The 16,695-nt window shown below is 40.5% G+C and overlaps 1 long non-coding RNA gene across 1 annotated transcript in view; it reads left to right on the top strand.

Moving 5' to 3' along the window:
* LOC125265644 overlaps nt 1-16,695 on the top strand; it is a 77,006-nt gene that overhangs the window by 25,347 nt on the left and 34,964 nt on the right. Inside the window, exon 2 of the long non-coding RNA XR_007184311.1 lies at nt 7,990-8,563. This is a non-coding gene — a long non-coding RNA (uncharacterized LOC125265644). The remainder of the gene's footprint in view (nt 1-7,989; nt 8,564-16,695) is intronic.

The following is a 16,695-nucleotide window of genomic DNA, read 5'->3' as shown; positions in this document are numbered from 1 at the left end:
GGAACAAGGATTGTGTGTTCTGCAACGACAGTTGTAGCAAAATACATAACTTTTCAATGTGCTGCTGTTGCATATGGTCAAGCAAATGTTTGTGCTTTGGTTCTGTTTGATAGAATTGTAATGTTTATGTGTATGAAGCCATGCTTGCTGATATTGTGGTCTATAACTCCTCCCCGAACTCCCCGCTGCTCTGTGTCTTGCTCTCTCATTGGCTGTTGGTCATCGCCGATGTAGTTTTCAGTCAGAGCACTTTTCACACAGCAGGATTTTGAATCGCCGACAGGTCCAGATATTTAGCATGCCAAATATCTCACGGGCGTCGGCGACTCGTCGGCGATTCTCTCAGATCACGTCTTTACTCATTCACACTGCGTGATTGTCACTCGCGTGAACGAGCACCGATTTGCCTGTGATTTCGGGCATTTGTCGGCGATTTCTCAAAACCTGTCGGCGAGCCAAAATCGGGGCTAAAAACGTGCAGTCTGAACTCGGCTTAAGACGACAATCGCACAGCCTATTCGATATTCTATAATTAAATCAACTAATCGAATATTCGAAAATCGTGACACATCCCTAGTGGGTAGACTTTCACTTCATTTTTTTTTAAACTTTGCATTTGTCTATAAACATATAAACATATGACAAGCTTGGCCAAAAGCTTATCGCAATAAGCTAATTTGTGCTTTACTAAAGCACAATATATTCAATACATATCATAGGTCCTGTCTCGCCCAATTTGAGCAGTCACAGTGACCAAGACGCACATCCCTCCTGCAAACAGTTTCCATGCCGCGGCCTCTTTTCTCTCCCAGAGGACGGCTGTTTGTTTCTATTCATGTATGAAATGTCATAAAAACATGTGATCTATCTTGCTGTTGGGCAAAAATAAAAGCATAATTTGCTCTGCCGGAGACATCTGCTGCACAAATGTGTGAAGAATAAAGAGTCCCAGGTCACCCATCTTAATTCGATTTACATTTTGATGTATTTTGACACTAAACACTCTTGACGTGTCTCATAAGGTGTGTTTATTTCTCAGACATGATCTCTCGTGAATCTCAGTGGCAGATTCAGTGTTTCTGCTAACTTTGCTAATTCACGACTGAGCTGTAAAGCTTTTTTTTCTCCCAGCATCATGCTTGTTTGGTGCCGGATCTGTTTACTGAAATGTAAATCACAAGTAAAACCACAGCGTACTGGATTTCCATGACTTAGCGTTCAGATGGGATGATATCTCTGAGTTCACTGAAGTTCATTGGCAGTGCTACTGATTTGATTTTCTCTTCCGTACGCAGGTGTTGTGTGGCTGCAGTGAGTCAGATGTTGCAGTAAGTGTGTGTTCTCTGTGCTGGAAGGGAGAGAAAGGGAATGGCACATTAAAGTGTTTTCCCCTCCACCCCCCGTAGAGGCCTTTGTATTACATAAAGCCTTGAGAACAGTTCTGTCATTGTTGTGAACGGAAAGGGCCTTTTCTTCTGATGCTTGCAGTTTTGAATATGATATGTGCACATGGAAAGCATGGACAAAAAACTGTGTTGAATTACCCCGTCTGTACCAATCTGTCAAAAATGGATGCAGCTCAGTTTTCATTTGACAGCCGCACCAACCAGCAACTCTGGACTTTCCCTGGAACTGGAGTTTCCACTTTTGTTTTAACCTAATTATGTATCTCTGTGGCCGCGCTGCTTAATGACACTATTGTTTGGTGTTTGGGACGAGCAGTTCTGAGAGTACGACAAAGAAGGGAGGGAACTACAAAGTTTGCAAAAGTTCAAGCACAATAAATCGAGTTCAAATTATTTGAAAGCTTCTGACTGTGGCTATAGCTGTGTATGTGCCTCTGATTGTGCTCTCTGCCAATGTCAAGGGATGGTGGGAAATGCTGTGCCTTTTTTTTTTTTTTCTGTCTCTGAACTTGAAAATTAGTGCACTCTTGCTGTGGAAGAGGAAACGCATTCAGTTACAAAGTCTAGATCACTGCCATGCGTCTGAACATTTTACATCTTGCATTACAACTAATGTGCACACAACAAAATCTGTAAGATGATATGGAGCACACCTGTAAATCAAGACATTCACAAGCCTCAACTTTTCACCCGTCTTGCTTGAGAGCCTGTGGACCGCCCTGTTTCCTGTGTCATTGCTTAATACTGTTTGTCACAAAAATGAGGCTTTTATACACTTTGAATTTCCTTCATATTTACTACTTTGTATTCTAGTTTACGGTGTTGAAATTAAAATGAATGCACAGAGGAATGGGAAAACTGCTGTGTGTGAGAGAGAGAGAGAGAGAGAGCTCTCAGTGAGTTAGAGGTCAGTGGTAGAGGAAGTTCAGCATCTCCTCTGCAGGGCTCTTCCTGCACCCGACCCAAGGGATCAGTACCTTGATAGTGCCAGATAACTCAGGGTTTGTGTTGGAGCATATGCAGAGACTCTTTCTCCCTTCACATCACTTCTAAGAGATATTTTTAGCCAATCGCACATGACAGGAAGGCAATCTGAAGTGGCCAGCCATATTTGAGCATTTATGTCCTTTTTGTTGTGCTTTTTTCTTGGACGTTTGCATTGATATACTCTACAATTTGACATTATGTTGGAGAAGTGATTGAATTGAGACAGATTGAATTAAGCATAATGTGGCTGGAGCATGCAAATTCATGAAAACAAAACTGGAAGGAGTAAATTGCTCTCCCAAGAAAGCCTAACATTTATCAATCACACTGGGCCTTGATATACAGTATGTGGAGTGCTACAAAATGGAGTGCTGAATTGCGGAGCCCATTGCACGATGTAGGGTTGGTTATCTTTGAATTTTAACGATTCCAATTCTACTTATCAATTCTGATCCTTATCGATTCCTAATTTTTGATTCCAATAAGTAAAAAAAAAAAATCGTTCACATTTATTCTTATTGCAAACCACTACATTGTAGCTGAATACCATGAACAAAAATTAAAAGGCTCAAGAACACAAGGAAATTTTAAAATATCATAGCAAAAACAACTAACCTGACTAATGTAAATTTCAAGCATTATTAAAGACAAGTAAACACTCAGTAATGAATAAATAAAATATAAACAAATTAGCAACTACACAAATAAATACAACCTAACAAAGATACAATTAAAATAAACAGTGTTTTAAGATTTTCAGGTATTCAGATACAGAAACTAATCAAATGTAAAATAATACTGCATTTTATGAATAAAATATACATTACAAATATATAGTTACAAAAGTTATTCAGTCAAGAACAGCTTTGTCTTTTGTTGTTTGATTAACGTTAGACAGCAGAAGGAATTTTAGGCTGATGTCACTTTAAGAGCTGCACGGATCCTATATACTGTTATGCGTTTTCTTTGTCAACTGTTTATGTTGACAAAGGGTGCGTTCACACTTGACATGTTTGGTTCGATTAAAATGAACCCTGGTGCGATCGCTCAGTAAATGCGGTTAATTTAAGCATGTGTGAACGCTGCCATTCGAACCCTGGTGCGCACCAAACAAGCTGACCGAGACCGCTGAAAAGATTCGTCTTGGATTGCTTCCTAGCGAACTCTGGTGCAGTTCGAATGATATATGAACGCAACACGGACCAAAGACATAAACTTCACGCATATCGTTTTTTTTTTCTCGTCTCCACGCAGCAGATCGTTTGTGTGTGTGACGGAGGGATTCCCGCAGCTGTTTTGACTCTTTTACACATTCTGTAAGCTCTTCACGAGTTCCCAGCTGGCCAAAATACCATCATATGCAGGCTACGCACACACAACGAGTGCATTAACCTCAGCACACAGCATTTGGTAAGTTCCGTCTCAAAATAGGCAGTATGCCATAAAATCCGACCAGTCAGGTTATAAATATATCCCTACGCCTTTAGGTTCGGTATCTTTTGGTTTGGTGATAAAATTGCTATTCTGAACGCTAATCGGACATATTTTTGTGTGTATTTCTCCATTCAAAACACGCAGAAGAGAACTTAGTTCAGTATCACAAACTATATTCAGCATGAGACAGCCTTCTGTGCATACGTTTTGGATGTGCAGCACAGAAAAGAGTGTGCTGGTCTTCTTGCGCTTCAATGGCTTAAAGTCAAATGCACCTATAAGAGGAATCGAAATTTAAATTTTATAACAAGTATCCAATTCCTGACCATAAGTATCCGATTCCAGAATTGGAATTTGATTTTTGATTGCCAAACCTAGTCATGATTTAACTAAATTAAAACAAGAGAACAAATTAGTACAACTTGGCCACAGTTTAACTAAAATGAGGGAACTAACTAATAAAACTTGGCCATGCATTTATAAGTAATGGAAATAAATTCTTATTTCTTTTTTTTCCCCCTGCATGTCATGTGCGGGGCTCCATACTAAAATATGGTAGTTCACCCCAAAATCCAAATTGTCACCATTTACTCTCCCTTCATATCATTCCAAACTTGAATGACTTTCTTTCTTATGTGGAACACAAAAGAATATACTTTAAGGGTGCTTTCACACCTGCCTCATTTTGTTTGGTTGAATCGTACCAGAGTTCGTTTTCTCCTTTGGTGCGGTTCGTTTGGGCAGGTGTGAAAGCAGCAATCGCACTCGAGTGCGCACTAAAAGCGGACCAAACAAGCGTACCGAGACCTGCTTGAAGAGGTGGTCTCGGTACACTTTCAAACGAACTCTGGAGCGGTTCGCTTGAGATGTGAAAGCAATCCGACCCAGTTAGCGGACCAACGAACCAAATGACATCATAATTCATAACGGAAAATGTGATATAAAAAGCGGTAGTGTCTGATTCTGTGAGTGAGCACATTATTTACCACAGATGTAAACCAACGAGCGCCTCTGTTGTGTAATTGCACTTCTCCGTGTGAGAATGCTGTCCCGACAAAGCCTTTTTCCTGCTCTGCTTCATTATAAAATGTATATAGTCTCTCTCGACACGCTGACAACAGGTCGCTTACTACACAGCGCTGGGAAACCAGAGACAGACCGAGAGAGACAAAGAGCGCGCGTTTGAATTTGCCGCAGTATTAATATGAATGTAGTATATAATTTAACAGCTGGAAAGACGGCTACATTTATAAAGTGTTTGCGTGTGTCTCGACAGTTACAAATAAAGCCACAATAATCTCATGGAGCGAACTTGTCAATCATTATTTTGATGGATGATGCAAAGAAAACTCTGACCAATAAGAGGGCAGTTTTACTCGCATGTGACTTGCCTAAACGCATTTTGGTACGCTTTGAAATGTTGCCATGTGAAAGCGAACCGAACCAAGAAGAAAATGCAACATTGTAACAAATTTAGTCCCTGTTTCGGAACAAAACAAGCGATCCATAGGTGTGAAAACACCCTAAGACATGCTTCTATCAAGTGATCTCTGTAATGCTCACATGACGCTAATTTGATCTAGTTTCTGATTTGGTATAGTTGCTCTAACTTCATGACACAGAGTAGATGTGAATCACAATGAGGAAGAAGTATATGAAATGAGAGACATAATGATTTATGTCTTGAAAACTAGACTAGAGCACATTCTTGCTGAGTACTTAGTAAGCAGAGCCATGCTGCTCTGAAGTTTGGGTTTTTTGGAGAGTGAGTATAAAATGCTTTATGTGTACAAAACAAATATTCAGAGTGTTGGGAACAGGCCCGGTGCTGCGGTGAAGTGGGGCGAGGGGGGTAATTGCCATATTAAGAGGAAGGAATTCAAAATAAAGTTAATCTTTCCACCCCTCCAAAGGCGCAGAATGAGCATGCTGCATCTTGTTCAACACACAAAGCACTTACAGAGACAGTGTAACTTAGACAAGGATGAAGGCTCTACTGTGCCAGAATCCAGTTCAACCCAGTTTAAGATCAGGCCAGGAATGGGTTTGACTTGGCACTGATGGTGACCAGAAGTACTCAAGAGATGTGTTCATGTGCGTAGGTTCAAAAGAGTTCATTGGTATGTAGCTCTTTACAGTATGTAGCTGTAGCTCGCTGTGTGTGAATTTAACTAGTACATTCCTCATCCACCCACCCGCCCTCCCATCGCTGTAATGCTTCATTTTCACTCAATGGCAACCTCACCTTGCTGCCAATTTTTCGAAAGCTCCTCCTCTCTCCTGGCAAAAACTAAAACTAACATGGCAGTAATGTTTGCACTACAAATTCTTTGATATTTCCTATCATCTTACTACTATAACATCTTAGTAATACAAGATTGTTATTACATTATGTGCATTGCCATTTTCAGTCAGGTAATTGTGGTTATTCCAACATGACTTGCATGAAGTAGGCGTTCAGAGACTCATCTGAGCTTTGCGGTCTCAACTGAGCTTTTGTCATGCTCTAGCTCAGCGATTCTCAACTCTGGCCCTCAAGGTTTTTGCTCAAACCCTAATCAAACACACTTAAACAAGCTAATCAAGGTCTTCAGGATTACTAGAAAGTTCTATAGTCAGGTGAGTTTGATCAAGGTTGGAGCTAAACTCAGCAGACCTTGAGTGCCAGAGATAAGAACCCCTGGTCTAGCTATTAGTGTGGATTCTCCAAAATATTAAGCCATGGTGCTCATGTGGGTGACGAGTTTGACCGCAGATTATTGTTGTCACAATACTGGAATTTTCAACTTCTGTGATTTTTGATACCACAGGGAAAACTGCCATATATACCTCCATACAGATAATTATCTCATATTTATTTGATAAATTGGGTAATTTTGTTGTACACAAAAAGCACAGGGAGGCTTTATTTGAATCACTGAACTACATTTACAAAAAAGACAAATAAACAGTCAGTAATAAAATAAGAACAAATAAACAAATTGCAAACAATAGCAGAAATAGATACAATATGGCTTTAAGTTTTTTTTTTTTTTTTTTAGGTGGGTATAACAATAGGCTAGTATTCAGGTTAGAAATACTACAAAAATGAAAGTAATCAAAGTAAAATAACACTCAATAGTTTTCATTGTAAAAAAAAAATTAAATACAGATTAATGCTTACAATTAAAATACAAAAGTTATTCAGTCTAGAGCAGTGAGTTTTCTCTTAACATGACAGTCAGCAGCAGGTTTATTGGGCTGTTGTCACTTTAAGAGCTTATGCACGGATCCAATATACTGTTACACAAAATGCGTTTTCACTTAACTATTTATGTTCCAAAACTGACACCGTTCAACTGAATACTTAGCATGATGGGCATTTGGACATAATTTTGTATGTATTTGACCATAATAAGCCACAATAAGCCACAAAAAACATCTAAATTTGATAAATTTATGAGCTTTATGAGAGCGCCGCTTATATACTAGATCAGTAGTGCACGTACATTTGGTGTGAACGTGAAACCTGCGGGAATGACTAAAATCATGCGCAATACAAGCACCAGAGTGAATGAGACAGAGTAGCGGTGCGCGTTATTAGTTCATTCAAATGGAGCTCAACTTCCATAGGAATGAACTGAAAACATTCGCTCTGCTCTGCTCGCTCCACGCCAGTGGACATGCACTGTAAGTGACAGGAAGTGATGTGTGTCAATTCGCTGTCGGAGAGAAGAAATGGTGAGATCGCGCAGCTGGTATTGGTGTATTGATACTGCAGAAAAGGTGTATTGGAACTGTTTCAGATATTTCAGTGTCGATACATATCGAAATATAAAAAAATTCCCAAGCCTGTTCTCTCTTCATCATTTCCTTTCTTGACTGTCTACTGTACCTGTCAATAAGTGCAATTTGTTTAAGGGACATGAATCAAATGAAGTAAAAAAAAAAAAAAACTGTTCCATGTGCATCTTTTAGGCTATGTTCCTTTGGGGAAAAAAATGTCTTCATATAATGTTACTTGAAATATTTCTAAAGTTCATTGAATGTTGATTGAGATGTTTGGCCATTGCTCAATTTCTCCACAACAGATCCGTCATTTAACCATCGTAAACATTTGACTTCGGATTCGATTTCTAGAACAGTTAGTAATGTATCCCTTCTGTTTCTGCCCTTGCCACAGTGGGTCCACCCTGACTTCGCATGGCTCTTCCTGAAGAAAGGAAAAAGCCCTGATGTGCTTGTCACCCGAGCTGACGGCCGGGGCTGCGTGATGGAGCCCGAATGTCTTCACTTGGTCCCTCTTCAGACACTCAATGGCCGCTCTGTTTCAGCCTGACGACGAGTCGATTGGATATAATCTTGAGAGCTGGACTCAGGAGATCGGGAGGGATAGGGAAACTCTACAGTAGGCTTTGCAGGGAAGGATCATCTTTCTCCAGAAGTAGGAAACGAGCATCGGAGGGTTCCTGCTGCCAGTCGGCTCTCTCCTCCTGTTACGACACGGGACCAAATTCAAACCATGTGTCCTCGCACCCGGTTAGCTGATTTTGCCCACCTCTAGCATTTGCAGTCTGGACGGATCCATTTCACTGCCCCTCTCCTGTGCAGCGTTCTCATTCTCCCAGCACCAAATGAGCCTCTCCGTGGGACTCCTGGCTTAATAGGCTGGAACTTTCCCATGTCCGGTCTCCGAAGGTGGCTGTTATCCTCTGAGTGCCTCTGTGCAAGGTTCAAGCTGGAGCTCATGTTATGGGGTGAGTACAGTAGCCCACCTCCAGGGTCAAAGGTCACTTCCTTTTCAGATCTCTGCTTAAAGATGTGTTAAATATGCAGGGGGACTGGATGTGTTTTGGGAATGCCTTTTTGTTTAAATATGTTGAACTAATGTGCCATATAGTGGGGAGGGGGGAAATATCTGCTGCCTGCTGCAATTCTGATCTGTCACCACTTGAAATGTGTATTTATTTATTTATTCTTTGAGAGAAAAGAATGGAGGGCAGAAGTTGGGGAATTTAATGCAATAAATGACTTGCACAGACGGTCATTTTGAGGCCTGTTTGGTGGACAGCTTTCAGTCTTCGTTGAATATGACCCCTCAGCTAAGGACCATGGACAGCGTAATGACCAGGCTTTGATAGCACAGCCATACTATAAGGGAATGAGGACTAGATAACAAATTTAACTAGAATCGGTACAATAAAAATAAATCAAGAATTTTTTGCACACTTACTACTATTGGGGCGCTTATATGAAGTTGGTTATCTTATGACAGCACTGCAAATGTTCTGACAATCCTTGTCCATCAATCCCATGACCTTGTGTTGAATGGATGGGCAAGAATGGACAGCATGTTGAACTGCAAGAATGACTTTATAAGCATCAGTTGCAGTGCGACGCTCAGGAAGTCAGTGTTAACTTCAGACAAACTTCATGTTCATGAGAGTGAAGTATGTTTTTGTTCCTGTTTAACACAAGGTCATGTTAGTTACTTATGTACTTGATGTTTGCTTTGTGTGTCAGGAGGCGATTTGAGAGCAAGGCCCTTTCTGTTGTGAGGCCTTTTTCCAGGTGAAACGGTTGAAACATGGCAAATGCCTCTAATGCATAAAGCAAAAACAGGACCTCCCAACACACAAATAGCTATCTATGTTAAACAAGTACATATTATAGACTTTTGCATTTGTATTTGTAAACTTCCATTTCATGCTGACTTAAAATGGTGGCAATACTTTATTTTTATAACTGAAGTAGGGTGCAGCCAGTGAGTGAAAGAATGTGTGACAGGTCTGTGTGCCGTCTTTGTGTAAGTGCCAGTCATCTGTCCAGGCACACTCGTTTTCTCTTCAAGACATGCTGCTACGTTGAAATGTTTCAAACCAGTCTGACCTGTGGCCTCTCTCTCTCTTTCAGTTCCTTATTTCTTCAGCAGAACTTGTACACTTGTTGCAGTGATGGATGTGTGTGATTAAATCATGCTCACTATGACTGGATGTGGTTCATTTGTGTCCCTGTTAAAATGCATTATGAGAAGCAGTGTTGCTGTGATTCTGACTTGGACTGGAATTGTCTGAGTATCTTACTGATGGGATCCACGTCATGTTTGTCTGCTCAGCAGTGATGTAAACGGTGATGAGGGTCCAAACAACACCTCTGTCTCTCGTCTGAAAGCCTCTTGTTAGCAGATCAGGTGTCTTGTTCACACACAGATGTGTTTCATAGCTTTACGGTGTGTTGTTGGGAGGGAGGGGTGTCATGATGGAAAGCTTTTAATGGAGACACTTTGAGTAAATGTGCAGGGATTATCTGTGAATACAAGGCTGCTTTTATCCGTACACAGAGGGAGGGAGAAGCGTTGGCGTACCTGTGTTCACTGTTTGATCATGTCTTACCCCCTCCGCATCCCAGCATTCCTCTGATTCTGCTTGTGCCATGGGAGACAGCTCAGCATTCCTCTCATAACAGTCACCCGCTTCTACCGCAGTGAGAGATGGAGGTATGTCCCTCCGTGTATTACTGTACTCATTACTGCCGTACTGTATGGGAAAGACAAAACAGCCAGGCCATTGTACATTGAGAGTGCTTCTGCCCTAAAGGCTGTTTGCAGCCCTTCAAATTGTTCTCCTTACCCATCACAAAAAAATCCCCAATTGCCAGGTAGCGGTTTAAAAACTGATATTAGCTCTGTTCCAGACAAGAGGTGCCTACGCAGGCAACATTTCAGGCCTAAAGGCAGTAGGCAAATAACTATTCTGCTTTAGAAATACCATTGTTTTACCATGGTACTGTTGTTTTTTTTTTTGTTTTTTTTAACATGGTACTGTACCATAAGGGGCTTTCACATTGGGTAGTTATAGGTACTAGCTACCAGGGCGGTTCCCCTAGGGCCATTTTCCTAGTTGCATTTGCACTGCCACTAGGAACTCTGAAGTGATATAAGCCGCCTTGACTTTTATTTTGATGGCGCGCCAAACTTATATTTTGATGGCGCTGTGAGCGCCACATTCAAAACAGTCTTGTTTAACAGTCTTGTCGTACGTTATTACGTTATTAGATAGAACTGTTATACAAAGATAGTGAACAGTACATGAAAAATTATTAGCGTTTGCCATGTGGTTGATGCCCAACTAGCTAGCTGAACAATCCCAATAAAAAGCGCAGATAGGAGTTTAAAGTTCTGGGGCTGATCTACTGACAATGCGCACATTAAAGAACATGGATAATTTCATAATGACCAACACAATCTACCAAGAGCAGCGCAAATTAGTGTCGAGTAGCAAACAAGCAGAACCAGTGATCATCAGGTGCGGGTTAATCTACTAACAAAACAGAGCAAATTAAAAATAACCTAACTTGGCAAACTATATGTTCAGATTACGTCTTCCAACACGAGTGGAGAATAAAAATAACTGTGCCCATGCTTTTTTTATTGCAAATTTTTCGCTGTGTGTCTTTAGTAAATCTTTTTTTTTAATGCCAAAAGAGGGTTTGGTCCTTAATCTGAATTATCCCAGAAAATAAGATGAATTTTAAGACACAAGCATTAGCCAACATTGGGGCAAGAGACATGTATGCGTGGAGGTGCAACTGTACGACGAACACACGTCTGGCAGCAGTGCCCTGTTTAAGGACCCATCTACGAATTTGTCCTCCAGTTTAGGCCAAAGGGCTTTATTGGCATTTCGCCTTTATTAGATCTGACAGTGAATGAGAGGGACAGGATCAAGAAAGAATTTAGCCGGGATTTAAGGATGTATAATAACCAGGGTTTAAGTTCTTACTTAAATTGGAACATAAAGGCCTGGTTTCACAGACAAGGCTTAGATTAAGCCAGGATAAGTAACCTTAGTTAAATTAGGACATTGAAGTAGCTTTTTTTAAACATGCCTTCAAAGATGGTGTGCATCTTGAGACAAAACAATGACACTGACATACAATATTTTAAGATATGTCAGTGTAAGATGCTTTCAGTTAGGACAGCTAAAACATGCATTTTAGTCTGGGGCTAGGCTTAAGCCAAGTCATCACTACAGGCTGACTAGTTTGTAAAGGCCTGTACACACCGGGACAAATATAGCATGCGTTTTTCGAGACGTTTTTTGTGTTCATAACCAAGCGATTTTCACTGGCGATGCGCAGAGTGAACATGCAAATTCACTCCCTGCCACTATGTGGCGCTTGTGCATAAGGGTAGTGCAAATAAACATATTTATGATATTAATAAAAAGTTAAAGAAGATAAAAATGCAGATATAAAATGGCATATATATATATATATATATATATATATATATATATATATATATATATATATATATATATATATATATATATATATATATATATATATATATATATGCAAGTGAACGGTAGTGCAAATAAACATATTTATGAAATAGACATTCTCAACTATATTTCTTGAATGTAAAAGAAAAACCAAACAGTAAAAATACAGAAATAATACACATCTGTTGGTGTGGCCAAGAACTGGCAGAGCACCCATAGCATGCGTCTCAGTCAGCTCCCTAGTTCACTAGTCAGGGCACTGATCAGGGAGTCAGCTGCATTCATTTACACGGTATACTGATACACAACCTAGGAAGCTAGGGAGCTGATTGAGACATAGCGATAGTTTGTAGGGGTCTTCCTCGTATACTTACTTTCTCTTCATCTTCTTGGTATCAATGTGTGCTCGGCAAGACCGTTTTGTGCTTGAGCGCCACCAAGTCTTGTTTTACTGTAACTTCAGCATCTCCAGGCACGTGAACAAAAGCGCCACTCTCATTGGTCTGCCAGTTTTTAACGCAGCGCGTCAAACCAAAAAAAACGAACCCGAGGCGTTTTTTAAAAAATGACGCTTTTACGCCTCGCGTTTTTCACGTCGGTGTGCACACTCACATTGGCGTCCATTGTTTAGTAACAAGGCGTTAAACGTCGGCGATAATCGCGCACGATATTCGTCCCGGTATGTACAGGCCTTAACTAACTCTGTACTTTATATACTTAATACTGTATGTTTATACGTAGACTTGCATTTCAGCTAAGTTTAATGGTGCAGCACAAAAATATTTATGTATTATGTATTACTTTTTGTAACTTAGTGCCCATTTACGTCAAAACTAGGCTACGTTGTAATTTAGGCACAGCTGGTTCAGCCGGCCCCTGATGAGTTTCAATCCTTTTCCTTCAGCAACCTGTCACTCGATTGCTGTATTTAGCAAACAACAATGATCTAATCAATTCCCAGTGGACAATATCAAGTCCCATACTGCATTTTTTCCTTGTTCAATAAGCCATTTCACTTGGATATACATCACAATAGAGTCGAAAAGACTGTTTTCTGTTTCATGCTGACTTTAAGGGGATAACTCTTCCAAAAATAAAACAAAAACATACTTTTTCAAAACCTCAGATTGTCCCAAATGCCTTTCTTTCTCCCGTAGAACACAAACTGAGAGATTTTGAAGAATGTTCTTGTCTGTCTTTTTAATGCAAGGACAATTAATGGTGACTGATGATATCAAGCCTTAAAACCATACAAAATCACCATAGAATAACCATGAAAGTGTCATATACTTAAAAATAATTTACATGTTCCTTTACTGATTTGATAAATAAATAGTCTAGATGTATTGATCCATCCTAGGTCAAAACTGGTCGTTATAAATGTTCAAAAATCATTTAACAACTAGTTTCAGTTTGTTGGCATTTGAGGGAGACATTTCTGTGCACAAATTCCTCTGCTATAGGTGGTCCTGGGATTTTGTAGGTCAGTAAATAAATAATTGGATCAGCAATAGGATGCCACATAAAACAATTTCGCCTAGTAGTACATTTTTTATTTTAAATACAGTGGTTTGATGTTCTAATCCACCACAATTAATAGTTTAACACTGCAGCTGTATATCAATAGATGTATACCAGTAGTCTCTTTTTGTTTTGGAATTTCACTGGAACTGATGGCAAGTTGCAGAAAAGTGATTGAGCGCAGCATTTGTCTGACACAGCTGTCACAGCACCAATGTTTCTTCAGTTCACTGATGACAACCGCAGCTAACACTCGATGCACCGAAACACTGCTCATTTTAAACTCACACGAACTGCTCAACAGTTTATGTGCTTCCTCTATATTAGGATGCTTTCACACTTTTAGCGCTTTTGGTGCGCACCCGGGTTCGATTGACGTCAGAGTTCGGATGATGTGAACGCTGTTTACCGAACTCGGGTGCACACCTGCAAACCATATAAAAAGGGCATTCGAGCTCTGGTTCGGACCAAGGAATCGTTGTTACTGTGCAATGAGGCAAGGCCTGCTGCAGTTTATCCTACCTCAGTCATGATGCCAGAAGCCCTGTGTCCCAGAATCCACGTGGATGAAGTTCTGCCCCCTCATAATCTGCATCACTACACCCTTTGTGACACGAAAGTTCAAAACTGACCCAAGATCAGTCTTGTTACTAAGAGGATTTAGACACGTTCTCATCTGTGTGTGTGGGTGGTTTTAAACACTGAGGTCAGGTGGGGCAAAAACTCCTGTTGCAGTTTCTCTGGCAAGCAGGGCTGCAGTTCACACACATGGTTTGCAGGGTTGCATCAAAGGGAGATTTGCTTGTTAAAGTGTGTTATGGTGCTGAACGCAGCAGGGTGGGACTGTGCCTGAAACTTGCTGTTTAAATGTTGGCTCTCGGCTAGAAAATGGCCCTGTATGTAGAGCAGCTTTGAGAGTGGCCGGAGATATACACATGAAATAATCTCAAAAATCAAAATTCGGTAACACTTATTCACTATTAACTACAACTTTTGTCTCAATTAACTTCTAATTTACTGCTTATTAATAGTTAGTAAAGCAGTTGTTAAGTTTAGGTATTGGGTAGGATTAAGGATTGTAGAATAAGGTCATGCAGAGAAATACATTAACCCCAAAATGAAAATTCAGTCATTAATTACTCACCCTCATGTCGTTCCACACCCGTAAGACCTTCGTTCACCTTCAGAACACAAATTAAGATATTTTTGATGAAATCTGAGAGACAAACAAAAATAACAACGACTTTATTCAACAATTTCTTCTCTACCCTGTCAGTCTCCTGCGCACTTGACGCTGTGCAGCGCTTCCGTGTTCACGTGAGGAGCATAACGCATGCTTCTGATGTTGATGCAGGAGCCGGCCAATACTGAGCCGGTGTTTGGACACAGGACATGAAAGCGCTGCAACGTAAACAGCGTAGGAGAATGATGGGAGAGACGAATTTGTTGAATAAAGTCTTTATTTTTGTTATGTTTTTTGCACACAAAGTATTCTCGTTGCCTCATAATATTAAGGTTGAACCACTGCAGTAACTTTGACTATTTTAATGACGTTTTTTTCTACTTACTAATGTGATAATTTCATTGATTTCTATGGAGTATAAAAAAACCTCTTGGATTTCATCAAAAATATCTTAATTTGTGTTCTGAAGATGAACGAAGGTCTTACGGGTGTGGAATGACATGAGGGTGGGTAATTAATGACAGAAATTTCATTTTTGGGTGATCTAATATGTGCTTTATAAGTTCTAAGAAACAACAAATATACTAATAATATGCACGCTAATAAGCAACTAGTTAAAAGTGTGAATAAAAGCATTACTGAAAATTCTGCTATTATTTATTCACCCTTGTTTGGTTCCAAGTCCCTAAGAGAGAGAGTTTGAATTATGAAGAATCTTTACCTAGCTCTATTCCATATAAGAACAGATAAAAATGACCTTGGCTTTTCAAAAATGATCTTTTTTCCACACAAAATTATTGTTATGGCTTCTGAAGACTTAGAATATAGCGCATGATTCGTATGGATACTTTTGGTGTTTTACATCCCCTTATTTTCCATGTTTTTGGAAACTGTGACGGTCGCAGAACTGAGCATGTAGACTGTCTTGACAGCCACTCCTGTCGGTATTAGCAAAGCTTTAATGACGTACTGTACCAACAGTTTGTGCACAGGGGGCATCATCATGCTGGAATAGAAAGCAGCTGAACGCACAGAATTCTGGAGCATGTCACATGGTGTAGCATTAAGATTTGTCCTTAGCAATGACTCGAAAAGCCATCGATTAGAAGGGGCGCATGCTTTTGGCCCTATGAGTACATATGAGCTCTCCATTCTTAAAACAAGGAATCTCAAACATTCTGAGCCTTGCACTTGAAAGAATTATTGCAGGCTAGACAAACTTAGATTGATGTGCAGTAACGCTGGGTGTAGTCATGAGACACCCACAATGAGCTTGTTTTCTTAAGATGAAAAGCTGTAAATCTGTCATCTGCAGTGAATAATACAGGAAGATTCTGATTGTGTTCTGAAGTCTTTAGGCGTTAAATGTTTACACAAGGCAGTGTCAATACTCGCTCGCTCTTTATTTGCAGAAAACTTCCCTCTCTCTCTCTCCCTCGCTCTCTCTCTAGCCCACGGGAGCAGCACCTGTGGTAGCTGGCACCGAAAGCCCTCGAACCGTGGCACTGCACAGACATGAAGCACAATAACAATGAAAAGAAATTGAAAAGCAGAAAAACATTTGTGGTTTGCCAGGAGAGAGGGCTTGAATAACAGCCTGTGAATGGGTTGCCATGTTTGTGTGCGGCCGGGCTGGGAACAGGATGTTTGGGCCTCCAGGTGTGTGTCGGTCTCTGTCGGGGCTTGTGGGATTGGTGCGGAGATGGCAGCGTGACGGCTGTAATGATAGGCTCCTGCGGGTGAAGACATGACTGCGCAGTGGTCCGCGGGCATGTGTTGGCCCGGCCCCCTCCGCAGACGCACACACAACAATGAGCCATAAATCAAGAATCTGCCCCACAACACAAGCAGTTGATGATGAATTTTAATTTTTTTTTACTCTTTTAAATGCACACCAACG

The sequence above is a fragment of the Megalobrama amblycephala genome, linkage group LG1 (assembly GCF_018812025.1).
Source record: "Megalobrama amblycephala isolate DHTTF-2021 linkage group LG1, ASM1881202v1, whole genome shotgun sequence".
NCBI classification, from domain to species: Eukaryota; Metazoa; Chordata; class Actinopteri; order Cypriniformes; family Xenocyprididae; genus Megalobrama; species Megalobrama amblycephala.
Note: the sequence above shows the minus strand (reverse complement) of the source record. Positions and strands in the feature narration are given on the sequence as shown.